This window comes from Gavialis gangeticus, unplaced genomic scaffold, assembly GCF_001723915.1.
Source record: "Gavialis gangeticus isolate Ggan-Ray unplaced genomic scaffold, GavGan_comp1, whole genome shotgun sequence".
In the NCBI taxonomy this organism is placed as follows: domain Eukaryota; kingdom Metazoa; phylum Chordata; order Crocodylia; family Gavialidae; genus Gavialis; species Gavialis gangeticus.
Window position 1 is genome coordinate 38,606,744 of NW_017729033.1, and position 16,925 is coordinate 38,623,668.

At 40.0% G+C, this 16,925-nt stretch overlaps 1 long non-coding RNA gene across 1 annotated transcript in view; it reads right to left on the reverse strand.

The window, feature by feature from the left end:
- Positions 1 to 2,490: 2,490 nt before the first annotated feature.
- LOC109304168 overlaps positions 2,491 to 16,925 on the reverse strand; it is a 47,222-nt gene continuing 32,787 nt past the window's right edge. Inside the window, exon 3 of the long non-coding RNA XR_002099317.1 lies at positions 2,491 to 2,979. This is a non-coding gene — a long non-coding RNA (uncharacterized LOC109304168). The remainder of the gene's footprint in view (positions 2,980 to 16,925) is intronic.

The window sequence follows — 16,925 nt, forward strand, 5'->3', positions numbered from 1 at the left end:
ATCTCCTGCTTTGAGCAGGAGATTGAACTAGATGACCTGACGTCCCTTCCAACCCTAATTGTCTATGATTCTATAATCTGCTTTGTATTTTAACATAATATACCTCACCAGAATATCAAAGCATATTACACATTTTGAAAGAAAATTTTGGGTTGATATCTTCAGAGGTGGAGAAGCCTGTCTCTTTAGAAGATTTTGGGGTTTGTTAGTATCTAGTAACTTGATAGCATTGCATTCAGTGCTGAAATCTGACTATATCTACAATTTCTATTAACTACAAAAGTATAAGGAGGGAATACAAGGGATGCCAGAATTGTCACATTAAGACTCCTTTAGGCAAATATCTAATTTGGGTAACTTTCAAAAATAATTTGCATCTGAAGAAAATGTCAGAGTTATTTAGCAAAAGACAGGAAGCTGACCTGAAATGTAAATGACTGGGGTCTCTGCAGAAAGATGGTGCCACTTTTTAGCACAGACATTTCTTTTTACAAGTTTTTCAAATGATAATGTTCTCCTTGAAGAATGTTAACTGTCTCCACTGTAAATTTAAAATGTCTCTGCATGAAGAACTCCAAGATAAGAAAAAAGGAAGAAAGAATAACTTGTTTTTAATTCCAGCTTTAATTCAGGCTTTAGCTACTGAAAATATATATTTTATTTGTTGATTTTGCTGAATTTTAATAAGAATGGGAGCAGTTAGTTCTTGGCTGATGAGTGGGAAGTTATGGCACTAGAGAAGACATCTCCATTGTAGATAGCAATTAGAGCTAGTTGAAACTTGAGTTTTCTATTCTATGGGAAATTGAGAGCCTGAAATTTGTATTCATTCATGTCTGTACAGAACCAAAACCCTAAAATTTCCCATGAAAGAAAATTTTCACAAAAAAAAAAATCTGTTTTGGGGCAATTAGAATATTCTGTACAGATAAAATCAAGATATTTCATTCCATTTTTTTATGTTCAACTGTTCTATTATATTTTATAATATACAGCTAAATGTTATTATCAAAATACTTCTTTGCTTTTTGCACAGAACTAATCATAATAACCATGTTTCCATGGAAAGTTTCCATTTTAACAATATGACATTTTCCAGTGGAAAAAATTAGCAACAGTGCCATGCCCCCATGGTGAGCAAACATGCTGAAGTTTCAACTAAAATTCTGCCCTACACAAGAACATGAAATTCCAGTTGGGAACACAATGCTCAAGCTTTGTGCACAGGAAGATTCACTCTAAAACTGAGAACTTGCCATGAGTTTTACTAAGACTTTGGAAATAATGCACCAAAAATATCTGATAAAGATATGGGGCTGGAGAGGTTTTTCTTTAAGATTACAGGGAATTATTTCATAAAATATGTTTCTGTATCAGAGGCCTACACCAAAATTATCATGCCAGAAACTCTTTAACAGCTCTATCAGAGAACACTGAGCCTATATGCTGCTCTTGTCAATTTACTTTTTGTGCAACTTTGGGCAGGCATAAACTTTCCATACCTCAAGTTTCCCACTGCCAGAGTTGTTGTAAGGCTCATTTAATTTTTGTAAAGGGCTCTGAATCACCAAAGGAAAGATGCAAAATATTTTATTGCATGCTGTCCACATCCATATTGGCTCAGAAGCTGTTTATCTTGGAAACAGTGAAGTGTCCAGGCATGTTGCTGCAAGTCACCCCAATCTTCAGAAAAGATTCAAACAAAGAAACCGGAAATAATATGGGGGCAGGAGGATCAGACAGTTTATGCTTCTGATTGTCTTGATAAGATTTGTAATTAATCTGCAAATAGCTGGAATGGATCATATAGATGGAAAGTGAAATAAATTCCAAGTTTACAACCCCTAGGAGACAGCAATGCATAGGGCACTAATGGATCAGCCAACACCTCCTTTCTCTTCCCATACTGCAACATATACGCACACTGCTACGGGTGTTTGAAAGGATTTAGTTATGTATCTTTTAGGTACAGGGCAAATTGTATCCTGTAATCCAAAGAGAACTAATGACAACAAAGAAAAAAAACAGGCAAGTACATACCTTTCTGAGGGTAGGATGCAGGCGAGCACATGTATATAGTTTTATGGAGATATGAAATCTAGGCATAGAACTACAGAACTGTTTTGCTTGAAGAGACACTACCCACTTGTTCACATGTGGAATTTATTCCAATGCTCCATTTAAGAAAATCACAGTAGCCTAATAGCCACCATTTGCTTCAATCTTATGGCAACACCAAAATGTCTCAGATAAGAACATACTCCAGCTGTCTCTCACACTCATCATTTCCCTGTGATGCAAGCGTAACAATGCAACGAGAACAAAGCAACTAAGCTAACAAAGGAAGCATTAAATACTGGCAAGGAAATAAGGGACAAAATATTCCCTTCAAACATGGGGAAAGTTCACATTTTTTCTTCTGTGTGCTTTCCTAGTCAGGTTCTATGCATCTCAGAGATTAAAAATGTAACACGCACTTGCTTCAGTTGCTATGGTAAATCTGTCTTTTTTTATTTATTTAACTGAAGTGTGCTGCAGATAGTTATATAAATGTCCAGAACACAGAACATAGCTTGGCCCCAGGCAGTTTTTATTTGCACACCCTTCTTTTTCAGGCAAAACTTTATTATTGTTGTTTTTAATGAATATGCATACTGTATGCATTGAAGCAAAACTGCAGCAGAGAGGTACAGGAAATTGAATCCCAACTAATGAACAGCATGGTATTTGAAACTGTTTCAGAACCCAAATGTCACAGATGTTCGGATGGAATTTGTTATCTTATGAATTCAGAACTGGGTGGATATGGAAACTATTTGCAGTCCTTGCAATGCCATTGGATAGCTAGTAGCAGAGAGAGACTGCCACCATAGGAAACTGGCCATGGGTTTTCAGGAGGACTTGAAAGGCCTGGTTGCTACCTGTAGCTCATGTAGGGAGGAAGAATGGCTTATCTGCATGCCTTCACACCAAAGAGCCCTGTAAGTTAAAAATCAATAATCAAATCAGCTTGCAGTTATTTTAGGCAGACTGAATAACTTACAGGGCATACTGGGGCCTAGACCTTACACAACTGTCACAAACAGAGGATGATTATTTGAAGGATGGAATAAAAAGATCATAAAAAGGCAGATGAAGGTGAAAATGCAGCTGCAATGGGGAAGAATTAATTGACCAGACTTGACTCCTAAGCTTGGGATATCTGGCCAGCTTCCCAGGATCCTAGAAATTCAGAAGTATCATCCAGCTCTATGCATTCCTATATGCAGTCAGAATTTCAGGTTGTGGCACCAACGTCAACAGAAAATACTTCTTCTCTTCCTTTGTATAGTTTTCACACTGTCCCCATTGTCTCTCAAGGAACCCCTTATTTTCGATTTTTTTTGCCTACTTGTACAAAGGAATTCAAGCAAATGGTGCAATGTTAGTTATCCAGCTGCTAAGTGTGACTACACAGTTCCCACACCCATTGTCTTACCTCCAAAAGAAAATGGTAAGAGTGATGGAGAAAATCAATTCACAGCATTCCCAAAAAAGTATGGAGAGAAGAAGCTTCTGCTTGTGTAACAAGATGATCCCAAATTATACTCATGTTTCTGGCTCCCTTGAATAATCCTGTTCCATATTTGACATCCACTTGGCACATCTACACAAGATGTTTACTGAGGAGCTGCTTAATTAGCTCTGCAGTAAAACATCACCCTGTACACATGTGGTGTTATTAGGATGGAGTAAACTAATTAACTCTACCACAGGATAGTATTTGTAAATACAGGTGAAGTTCTTTACTCCACAGCAATGCACATATAAATGGTGACAGGGCTGGCTGGGGCACAAGGGTGTTTCAGTGCAGGGGCTGCCTGCTGCCTAGTCCCTCATTGGAGCACCCTCGTGCCCCAGCCAGTCCCTTTGCAGCACATTGAGCCATGTCACAGCAGCCCCAGGCTGCCAGGCTAACCCCCGGGGGCCCCTGCCAGCCAGGGCTGCTTCAACCTGGCTCAACATGCTGCAGTCCTGGGTGCATGTGAAAACTCATGTGAAGTGTAAAGTGCCTAGGAGCAATAAGTGCTGGTGCAATAAGTGCTGGAGTTCACTGCTTTGCATTAATTGCGTGTGTAGATGTGCCCACAGTCTACAGCACATTTAGCTCCTTCTCTTGGGATTTCTTTCTTCCTCTCTAGTTTCCTGTGTCACTTCAAATCAGTTTCACTAGTTTTGCTAGAGCTTGGGGTTGGCCTGACTGGAGTCACAAGAGGCTCCAGCTCAAACATCTACTTTCTAGTAAAACTTACTTCTGATTACAGACTACTGCCTTAAAATGTCAGTCAGCATGCCGCACTGGTCCTAGGGAGGCCAGTCCCGTCCCTGACTCGACCAATAGCAAGAATGACTAGTCTGATCTCCTATTTGTAGTGCTGTTTGACCACTGATCAGCCTGGACAGGAAAACACAGTAGACGGTTTTGCAATTTACAGTTTCAGATAGGATCATAAAAGTATGGAGCACTTACTGTACCGCTGATCCATTTCAAATATCAAGCTTGTGGCAAAAAAGTGCTACTCTGAAGAAAGGCAAGGGTACTCAAGGGGCAGTGTTTTCAACCATATACTGAGGGCCAAATCTGTGGGAACTTTGGGACTTGAAACTGTGTGATTCCAGTATTTCATGTTACTGTAATCATGGTTTCTTATTTGTTAACATTAACACGGTACTCAAATACAAGTAGGCACAGATCACAGATAGTATGCTGTCAAAGAAGAGACAGAAACAAACAGGGGGCTCAGATGGGTGGGGGAAACGGGGCTCATTTGTGTCTTTTCAAAAACTTATTCAAGCCCATGGGTGCTTGTGTGGAAAAGAAGTGGTGATGGCATATGATTGATGTTTACTCCTAGTTGTATCACTGAATGAGCAGCATTTCAGAACTGATTTGAATTTATACTAATAGCCACTTTCCCAGTAAAATGAGAAGAACCAATTTTACTTCTTTTCTGTCCTTTCCTAATGAGTGCTGGGCATATGTGAATAATTAGACTTCCAAATAACCTCACCAGACTTTGCCTTACACAGTGGAAAATGACATTCCTTGCACCCATTACAATTCATTGTATATGTATATCTGTTTTATGGCATGCACTGAAGTACTTATTTCTTTCACTTTTGTTTCTGTAACTTGCTGGCAGTGTTCAAGATACAGAAGTCCAGGCAGATACATCTTACTCAATGCAGAACAATCTACTAGTTAAAGCCTCGTGTTGCACTATGAGCCTTTTTCCTTCCTTTTCTTGGATTTTAGGTCATTTTTAAACTTTTCTATTTAATGCAAATACATCTAAATACTTGTTAGCTTGCTAAAAAAAAATTCTAACTATTTAAGTTGGTCTAATAAAAGATATCAGATTCACCCAGAGAACCTTGTCTACAATACATCTAAATCTTAGTTTCAAAATCAAATGTAAAAGTCCTGATGCTTCATTAGTAAGTCTCTGATTTGTTGTGTCTGTTTTACAAAAAAAATCATTGAGTTCTTACTCACACAAGAAAACAAGAGAAATGGTTCTGTGTATATGTTGGAAAAATAGTTTAACAACCATTTAAACTATGACATTTACAACAGATCAATCACATTATCTAAGTGCTGATGATGCCCATAATTCACAAGATAAAAATACTATTATGACATATTGCATGCTACTCTCCCTTCTCCCAAGAATATTAATATTCCTGTGATAGTCAGTAATTTTACATGCCACATGACTGTATATTTTTGATTGTATATTATCTATATCTATATATAGGCACACAAATATTTTAACAAACACCATTTTTAGTTATGTTGATCTACCACATGCCTGTTTTTCTTACAATCATTAAAATGATAAAGTTTCCAGCACAATACCCCTAGTTAATGTTACGCTTTCATGTTTCCTTTAAATCCATGCTGTTCAAATGTCAGTGATTTTAGCACTGAGTTTAACCTTTACACGTTTTTCTCTCTTGCTTCTGAGACATTTTAGTTTCTTTCCTCTGCTGGGTTTAGAAAGCAGTGGGCTAGAATGCATCATACATATATTTACACTGCTATTTGAATTCCTCCAAGCCATTTCATGGCAAGTCTACTGAGTGACACTGTTCTTTCAGTTCGAACATACAGGGAGCATGTACATGAGATGCATTAATGCGCCTTAGCCTAGTTTACTGCATAGTGCCGGCACATGTCTAGATGTGCGAGCCCTTACTGCACAATAAAAATGGCTAAATGCACAGGGGCCCAGAAACCAACGATGTCATTCTCATCCTCCCCATCAAGGCCTGGCCACACCACATGTGCATGCCCAAGCCTTCCACCCAGGCCCCCAACTAGAGCCAGGAGGAGAATGGCAACCTGGTGGCACTCTGGGGTGATGCAGAGGTGCAGAGGCAGTTCACATGGGGCAGGTGCTCAAACATGCACATTTATGAGGCCCTGTTGGGCAGCACGCAGGAGTGAGCATGCCCAGTCAGCAGCCCTGACTCCAACCCCTGGCCCTAGCCCCTGCCCCTGGATACAGCCTCCCCTCCCTTGGCCTCAGGTCTCCCCCCACAGCAAGCAGAGAGGCAGGACACAGTCCAAAACTTTATTGAGCAAACCATGTCCCAACAGTTGGGTAGGCATGGACCTCTCATACGCTGAGGAAGGTGTCAGTGCCAGCAGTGATGTCCTCCTCGGCAGCAGGGGGCAGGGATGTATAGCACTGCTACTGTCCTGGGCCTGGCATTTGCATGCATGCCCCGCACTGCCTGGTCCTCATCCCTGGCCCTGAAGGGCTCCTGGAAGCTATCCATCACCCCACAGCATGCACCCGGCCTAGACCTAGGAGGAAGTCTTCTGGCACCTTCTGTCCACAGGAGCCCCTGACCCCAACTCAGCCCCTGATATGGGTCCCCCCAGTGGGCCCATCCCTGTCGGTCGCCCCGGCACCGATGTGCATGAGGACCTGGAGGTGCCAGGTGTGGCCCTATAAGGGGACAGTGGCCCAGTACTTGGGCAGCCAGAGGGGGAGCTGCCTGCCCTCAGGGACTGCCATTTGCCATTGCCATAGGACAAGCCTGCCAACCACCACAGTCCCTGGACCTGCAGGTGAATGGTCTGAGGTTGGGGGTGCTTGCTGCCTACCCCCAAGGCACCCCCAACCCACAGGCCCCAACTCTGGGACTCACAAATAGAGACTGAAACTCTTGTAAATAATTTTGACACTGGGGAAAAGGTTTTTTATTGTTGGTGCGTGGGGAGGGTGGTGGAGGGGCTTTGTTGGTTGTGGAGGGGGCTCTGTGTGTTGGGGAGGGAGGGGAAAGAAGACTATGTGTTGAGGAGGGATGGGGGACAGATGGGAGTGGGTGTTGTGAGGGGAATAAAGCTTTTTTATTTTTTCAAACACATGCCTGGCCTGAGAGTGGAGTTGGGGGTGGGCAGAGGATAGTCAAGGTATGGGCAGATCCCTGCACATGTAGATACCTGCCAAAAATCACTGTGCATTAAGCTAATACACAGTAAATTTAGTTGTGACTAACTGCATGTGTAGATGCGCCCATAGAACATCCACTCTGAAAACTTGTTAGATAAGTCGAAAGAATGGTACAAACATAACAGACATCCAGCTGTTTGCTTTATGTACTAACTCAAGGTCTCCTTATGTCTTGCTATGGCACAGGAGCTTCTGAATGAAAAGAAACTACAGAATTTTTAATACAGATTTTTGATGTGCCAAGCTATTGGTAAAGGAACTTGTTCAAAAATGTGGATATGTAAGCAGAAGAATGCTTGCTGGAAGTCTCATTCACACTTATTCACTCACTGTGTAACTTCAAGCAAATCTATTAGTGCTGCCTTAAAATTGGCTATAAATCAAGACCTTATTTAAAAAAAAAAAGATTAAGTCTACCTTCCTTAATAAAAGCCATTCTACATTCTAGCTCTAGTTTTAAACAACCGCCATGTCTCAGACAATATTGCCTCTTCATTTAGGGGCTCTAGTATCGAGAAAAATATTCTGAAATCATCAGAATTTACAATTTCAGTAAAGGTCAAGTAGAAATAAGGTGAGCATTTATCAAGTATTTTCAGTTAACCACACACAAACAAAACAAAAACAATTTTATAAGGCCATTTCCAACCACAAATCTCAGCAGCTTTCAAATAATATTAACATTAGCCCTTTTTTGCATAGAGAAACTGAGGTACAGAGAGGAAGAATGATGAAGTGACATCTCAAGCTCACAGAATAAGCCCATGGTGTAATATGATCCATGTGCCTCAGTCCAGCATCATATCCAATTTGCTATCTTGCCTCTTCCAGAAATGGAAATGTTAAATATTGACCACATAGGCAAGGGTATGTGAATTGTTCATAATCTCTATGAACACTGCTGATTTTCCTTCTCTTAAATGATAATGACTGTGTTGTCAGTTTTGCTGCCTCCCTCTAATACAGAGTACGCAGCTGGTTTCAGGGCTGCTGTAATTGTGTTGGGAGAGACTACAGTTTGAAATAAAATTAGCAGTTTATCAGCTGATCCTTACAACCAGCCTTCAAATAGTGGCTGGCAAACTTTGTAATGTTTGGAGACACAGCAAAGGATAGATATTTATTTAAACTTGTCCAAACCTCTTTGATCTGGATACTGAAAAACTAAGTAAGTTAAGGAATATTAAGATCTGTGCTAGGAGGATGGACAGAAAAGTACAAAATAATGTACAACAAAAAACTGTGATCAGCATAACAGACAGAAGCACACTATCTTTCCAGGAGTAGCTTAATATTAAAATAACTTCAAAGATGCCATTTCTCCTGTATTTTGGCTTATGGCTTTGGCTAGGTGAAAAACAAGCTGGAAACAGCCTTTTCACATATTTTAGTATATCTTATCTCTACAGAAAGCAGACTGTAACACTCCTTTCTCTATCATGCCCCTAAAGTACATAGCAATTTCAGATGACCAAAAGGAGTCCATAGCTAGAGCAAAAACATTTGTTTTTTCCAAAAACAGTATCTTATTCACCCATTGTTTGCATCTTTTAGATGGTTCTGCACATCATCCTGCCAGAATCATTAACAAACAGGCCCACATGAGTGTTGACTGCTTCATGACCCATACATCACAGCCAGCATTCACATTGGACTAATTTGTTAAGATCCCTGACCTGATTAAAAGGTACTTTAGGTCTTGGTAAAATTAAACTTCTCAGAAAGCTAAATGCTGAGCACTGTTGTTAGCAGTATGTAGGCAGTAGCAGTCTTTTCTATTTTATTGGTAGTAATATTGTTTAGATATTCTACAGATCTTTTCAAATCAGTTAACAAACTGCTTTATTCTATTCTAATGACGTGTGTATTACCAGCTCCAGAGCTACTCTTTAGTGATAAAGGTTAACTGACAGAATAGTGACACCCACATGTATTGCATGTAGTGTTCTACCCAAATCCCATTGAAGTCAATCAAAAGACTTGCACAGAATTCAGTGGGAGTTTGATCCGTCCTCTGCTGCACCTCTCTTCTCCTAGTGCCTGATCCAAAGGTAATGGAAGTCAGTGGAGGTTCCTATTCAAGAAGGAGTGTCCATTTACTCATGGATAAGCAGAACCACCACCTGATAAAGGAATATCCATTTTACATGGTGGAGCTCCATATTCTTTTTGTGTTAAATCTATTCATTACTGCCTTACCCTGGCTCCCTGCTCCACCCCCCACCCTCTAACTAATCACAGGCCACAACAGCTACAATATTTTAGTTTTTGTTATTAGGATATCAAATACTAAATTAAGGATCCAATGCACAATCTAATTGGTAGCACTGTGAACATGACCCTGATTGGCAAACCTGCTGATCTATGCAATAAACCTACAAAGATATTACTCATTGTATTATGTAATATTTTATTACAGATGCATATTTGTAAATAAAATCCTAAATAAAGGGTGAATTGTGCATTTAAACAAGCATTTAAATAACTGAAAACTTTAAAGCTTTGGGGTGAACTTACCCCCCCCCCAGTAGGTTTTTGGGATTACATACATATTTTCTGTCTGTAATAAATGACTGAATGTCTGTAATAAATTGACTAGTAAAAAAAATCCAGCCACTTCCAAAATGCTCTATTTTAGGATAATTCTACATGCCTTTGAAAAAAATTGATGGGTATTTGGCCACTTTTCAGTTCACCATTAGCAGCTTTTATTCTGATGACAGTTTTATATTTTTAATTTAGATATTTGTATCTGCAATGTTAAAGCTGAAAGATATTTTTCTGATAAGGTTACTTGGTTTAAACCTATGTTTATTATGCAACTGTTTCTAAACCATTCATTCCAGGGCCTGCCCTTTTGCTACAAAATCCACTTTCTTTTTAATTATTCATAAGCTCTGCCCTGATGATATGAAATATATTCCAAAAGCTCCTCTCTCTCTCTCTCTCTTTCTTTAATACCAAAGACTGCAAGTAAATTGGTAGCCCACAGTACTAACATATGCTTATAATTACGATTACCATCAGGGAATTCAACCTTACTGAAGGATAGAAAAGAGGCCCAAGCAGGGAAATCTCAAGAAATGCATGGAAATAAAAAGGAAGGAGAAAGCTGAAATGGGAAAACCACTCCTCGATAATGGAAAAAAAAAAAAACACCTCGGTTGTAAAAATAAATACTAGTTTCAACATTTTTGGTGAACAAGAAATCTTGAGAAACAAATTCTTCCTTTCACTATTGAAGTACAGATCCTAACTGAGGACTATGTAGTAACAGCTCAGCTACCTAAGAGAATGATTAAAGGGTTGGACACTTTATGTTGTTTTATGATGCTAATACAGTATGCATAGATTAGAACTGCTGTAGTTAATGCTGAATTGAGGTTTTCATCATGAACCTCATTTCTGAGGGTTCAATAGCTCAGCCATTTGAAATCACACTGAGCTGAAAGCTAGCATGCTTCATCTCTGTGTATGGTATTCAACACTGAGAATAGCACTTTCATTACTGTGCACTTATATGTATATACAATGCAAGTAAATTATTAGGTTATGAATGAATCCCAAAAGATTTTAATTTGGAGTTTGGTTTGGCTGAGGATAATTATCTAATGTACCCTCATATCCAAAGTCCCTCAAAGTGGACTGGAATCTTCAAGAACTGTCTTTGATTTGGTATCCTGGCACTTTTGGTTCAAAGCACGAGAACCTATAGAAGGGCTCTTGCATGCAAATATTTCAAATATCCAAAAATTTTGATTTCATGTTTAATAACTGGGCATTGTTAGTGTTTTTCATGCTAACAGACAAATACATAAACAGGAATTCCAGTTCTTTTAAACAAATTCTATTTAGGCTGAGACCTTTTTCCTGCTTTTTTAGCTCAATGTTTTATCCTTCTGTAAAAATATTAAGCTAATCAGTTTTGACATTTTTAATTGCATAAGAATGAAAAAATACACATCTTACATGTCTGGACATTTTCATTTCTTCAGAAATGGCTGAAGCTGGACAAATTTCATAGCAGCGAGGTAGCTAGTCATGTTAGTCTCAAGTCAGGCAGGAGGCAGGGCAGGGACCCACCTTATAGACTTACTAAATCACAGGTGCATAAGCTTTTGAGAGTCAGGGCTCATTTCAACAGATACTACAAAAGGACATGCACAGATTTATAGTGATTTGTCCCACATACTTATCAAAAATGGGGATAAAAATCCTATATGTAAAGAAAAATCTCTTTAGTACTTTTAAGATGATTGAAGCTGAACTATTATAAAGTGCCTGAGCACGTTTGTTTGTTTGTTTCTTTAATAACTTTGATTCCTGTCAAGTTATAGAGGATTTGAGCACTGAGTATCTGTGGAATTGTTTTAACTGAGTCACGCTTAGAGGAGAACAATTTACTCTAAAGGTGATTCAGCCCTGAAGAAATACAGGCCTGATGCAGAGCCCATTGAAGTTAACAGAAAGCCTCTCATTGATTTTAAGAAGTTAGATCAGGGCATAAACCACCTTGAATACTTTACCTGAAACCTGAAATACAATTTTAAGAAAACAGGAATAAAAAAGTCAGGATATTCAAAATAGTAATCTGTGTAATAAAACATCAATGCACTCATATTGTACATAAAGTTGGTATTTTACATAGGCTTGGTATCTGGGGGAGTGTCAAATGCAAATGCTGAGTATATTACTCTAGCTTGCTTTATTTTGTCCCTACTTCTGGAATAGCTTATGCATTTTGCATTACAAAGTCCTTGGATAAAAATGTATAAACTTCTAGGAATAGGACTAGAACCCAAGATTTCCTCCATCCCCAGGAATGGTCCTCATCATTTGGCTCCAGAGTCATCTCTCTTCTTGCTTGCTTTCCCTGGGTCCCCATGAATTTTGTATCCCTTTCTGCATAGCAACTGCAACCTAGCCTTGTCTCTAGCTTGATTATTATGGCACTGTCTTGGGAAGGGGAAAGGTAGGGATATGAATGCCCAAGAAAAGCCTGGAAACCATCTCTCACTTTTCTGGGCACACACTTGAAGCAACCGGCCATGTTTTGAAACAGAAGCAACTGTGGACGCTGAGTGTTCTTTTAGACTCAATAGTGTCCGGGTGTGTTATACAAAGGGTGACCATATATCTCGTTTTAGCCAGGACAGTCCTGGATTTCAGAGGCTGGTCCCAGCTGGCTGTTAGGAATTAAAATGGGAGTCCCAGAAATGCTGGAGCTAGGAGTCAGAATGGCACAGACTGCCTTGCAGGCAGGCAGGCACTGATGCTTTCCTGGCATGCAGCCCCACCCCCACCAACATTTGAGAGCAGGGGAGGGGGGAGTGTCCCAGATTTCCCAGATGGTGTTCCAGATTTCTGGGATTTTCATAGGATCAGCCTAGTTACGCATGGCCTGGATCTTCTGAATCATGTCCATCTAAGGACTTGGATACAGGGACACCAATTTTGCAGACCCCAAAGGACCTTAAGAACCCAAATACCAGGTCAGTTAAGATAGCATTACCATGGTGCATGTAGAGAGGCAGAACTTTAGGTACCCAAGTAAGATTTTGCCAGAAGATTTAGGCATCTAAGCAATTATGGTACATATGCCAAGGTGTCTACTCACAATTTTATTTGGCACTTTACTAAAAGTCTTACCTTCAGGCTTCAGGTGATTGTGAAAGAATCTCAGCTTTTATTTTAAAATAAAAGGCAACTTTGTGGCATTCATGGCTTCTGAAAAAAAAAAGCTTGAAAGTACCAAGCAAGTGAACCCTAAGAAGCTCAGAATCTGGAAGGTAAGTTAAAATAAACAAACATCTTATTTTAAAGAAATCTCATAATGGGGATGGGAGGGACACACCTGATTAACGATTTTTTAAACACTTGGGGTTGGCAGTATTGCATGACATCAAATATTTAGGAAATGTGATAACTGTTCATTAAAAATCTTAAGGTTTACATTTGTAACATTTAGTTCTAATTCCCAACCTTCATGCTGCATTATTATTAGTTTGCATTTATATTACGTTAGATACACACACACACACACACACACACGCGCACACACACTCCACATGGAGCCATATAAAAATATCTTGAGATAAGAGTTGGCTATGACTGGTTAACAACACATGAAGGATCCAGAAACTGGAAAGACTGCTTTTTACAAAGTCAGATTTTGTGATATCTAATCTATCCTGTAAGGCTCCTAGAGCTTTAAATAAATACAAAAGTTTTGAATTTATTTTAACTTCTTGTGGAATTGTATGAAATCTCTTATGCTTAATTGAAAAATGAAGAGCTTAAAGAAGAATATGTAACAAACTCCACTGTAAACACAATATAATACAGGACTGATCAAACTTGTTAATTAAATCCCATCCAACAAGGTCACCATGCTGTGAAAGCCAATCAACTGCCTGAAGCTTTAGTTGTGTGTTAAAATGATTAAGATTCTGGTTAATACTTTCATCTTTGAAATACAAAACAAGAATGTGCATGTGCCTATTTTATTCATCTAAAATCATTATGGCTCAATGCAGCAGAAAAGCATTCATTGCATATTGGGTCATTCGAGGTCCTAAAAGGCATGAATGCTGGTTCCATAGCAAGGAGCTATTCAGCAGAAAAGTTCTTACAGGAAGAAGTTCCTTTGATTCAAAGTCTGACACGCCCAGATTGAAGCATAAGACACCACTGGTTTAACAGAGCAGGAAAAAACTGCCAACATTTTTCTTTAGAACAAAGCAAGGTAGAGCAAGGTTATGACCATATACACTCATCCTGGAGGAGAAAGACCTTGGGAGAGAAGGGGGGGAAAAACTTTAAACTAATATTTCTTAATTTTGTTTCAACACCATTATGACACATTTAAGGACTTGGCTAGGGTGTATTTTTGGTAAGAATGAAGTTGTCTTTAGTCTTTATAGTCAAGCTTCCTAGCTTGTTGATGAATCTCAAAATAAATTTAATAGCCCACTAATTCACAATAAATAATCCAGTAAATCTTATGCCCTATAGATATGGTCCCAATTAAACTGAGCGGTATATATTGTTTGAAATGGCTCTATATTAGCCACATGGATTGTAACCTTGACATGGTGGAGAGGCTTGTGTACTACCAATAGCCCTGAGAGTGATGTCATCCAGTCTTGTATTCCTCGTGGGGTCACCCATAGTGGCAAAGTCAAGAGTGAAGTTTCCAGACTAACTGCAATCCAAAAATAAAAGTCCTCAATATTGGAGAAGGAAGATGTAGAAAGACTATTTTGTAATGGCTACAAAGGCAAATGAAGGCTGCAGCAGAAAAGAAACTTCCAGTCATCTAGGTTTTTCTTGTCATTGGATGAAGGTTTCCTTCCCATGAAATGTCATGTGGTTACTGAGCCACAATGCCATCCCCATGTTAAAAGAAGACATGTACATTCCTTTAATAGCAAGTCCTACAGCAATGGGCAAGTGGTGATGGGGGTAGATGCTAGTGATTACCAGAAGCCCCCAGTCACAGACCTATACAGAGCAATGATTGCATGGTGGTAATTTTCTTGTACTTGGAATCAAGACAGGTATACAGTTCAACAGCAGCAATTATGACTGATCAGGCTTATTTAGACTATATCTACACCCTGATGGACAACCCTAATAGGCTAGGGACAGAAGTTACACACAAACCAGTTTAAGTAATCAAAAACTGGTTTAAACCTGTAACAGAATGTAAGTTCAGTGTGTATAAACCAGTTCCAAAATGGCTGAAACTGGTTTAAGATGAACCTGGCTGACTGTAGTATAAGTCTTAACTGATTTGGGTCAAACTAGTTTACGAAACCTCTGTCCCAGACCCTTTCCTGGTTCAAGTTAAATCACAGTCCCCCAGTGCTTTCCAGCACTGGGCTGGGCTATGCAGTCTGCTCCAGTGCGGGGAGGAGTGGGGGAGGACTGCCCCCACAACCCTGGCTGGGGTCTGGGGCCAGGGAAAGGGGGGGGATTAAACTTCCCTTCCCCCAAATACAGAGCTGCCCTGCTAAAAACTTACTGCTGGCTGCAACTGTGGACTGAAAGCAAGAAGAGGAAGTGATGGGCAACCCCGCAGAGTCCTGCTGCTGTGATTCTGGACTGTAAATCCCAGAGACCTTGGGGGCAGAGGGAAGAGGAAATGACCACACAGCCCATTTTGGCTGTGCCAGAGAGCCATGCTTTAGTGCCCCCTGGCTTCTGGCCTGAGCCACTGCAGGTATGTAACTGCATTTCCATAATCAAAAGTGTATGTCTGTCCAGTTGTTTTTCAGTTTAATCTCTGCAGCTTAAGCTAACCTGCAAACACTAAATCAATTCAGTCTCAGGCTTTCTGATTGTCTGTACTTAGCCATAGTGACTGACTGAACTAAAGGACAGTACTTAACTAGATAATTTTCATGATTTGTTATTAACATTGCTGCACTTAGTGAGACCAGATGTGCAGGTAGAGGGTCAGCTCATAGATGATGATGGACCTGTTTTGGAAAAGAAAAGCAGAAAAGGATAGATACATCCATGGTGCTGGTTTTGCTATCAAAACCAAGATCATTACTTAGATGCTGGAGTGTCCAGTTGGTATCATTGAATATCTCATGACCCTTTGTTTCCAACTGACCAACAAACAATATTCATCAGTGCATATGCCCCAAACCTTGATACAGGGGAAGAACCAAAACAAGAATTCCATTCTCAACTCAACCAAGTCCTGTCATTTGTCCCCAGAGAAGATAAGTTATTCCTATTAGTGATTTTAAGACTAGAGTGGGCAAGGACTCTTAGCTGTGGAACAGAATACTGGGAAAGGAAAGGGTGGGAAAACTCAGCTCAAATGGAATTCTTCTCCTAAGCAAGTTTTCTCAGGAATGAACCATCCCAATATGCAGAAAGACTAGCAAGTATGGCAAAAGATGACTTAGCAGGGAACTCTTCAGTGAGCTAAAACATAAAAAGGAAGCTTACAAGATGTGGAAACTTGGACAACCAACTTGGGAGGAGTACAAGAATATTGTTTGGGCATGCAGGGATGAAGTCAGGAAGACCAAAGCACAGATGGAGTTGCAGAAGTCATGGACATGAAGGGTAACAAGAAGAGTTTCTACTAGTATGTCAGCAACAAGAGGAAGATCAGGGAAACTGTGGGTTCCTTACTGAATGGGTTCCTTACTGAACGGGAAATGCAACCTAGCAACAGATGATGCAGAAAAGGAAAAACATAAAAAGCACCCAAGGGGTGACCATCCTAACAAGAAGCAAGGGGGGCAGGAGTGCCCAAAAGCCCCCCTGACTCACCAAGGGCATCCGGGAATGCCTGATTGCCAAAAAGGCGGCGTACAACTGGTGGAAGAGGGGTGCTGTCTCCAAAGAGGAGTATACCTCCTCTGCTCGGGCCTGTAGGGGGGCTGTCAGGAAAGC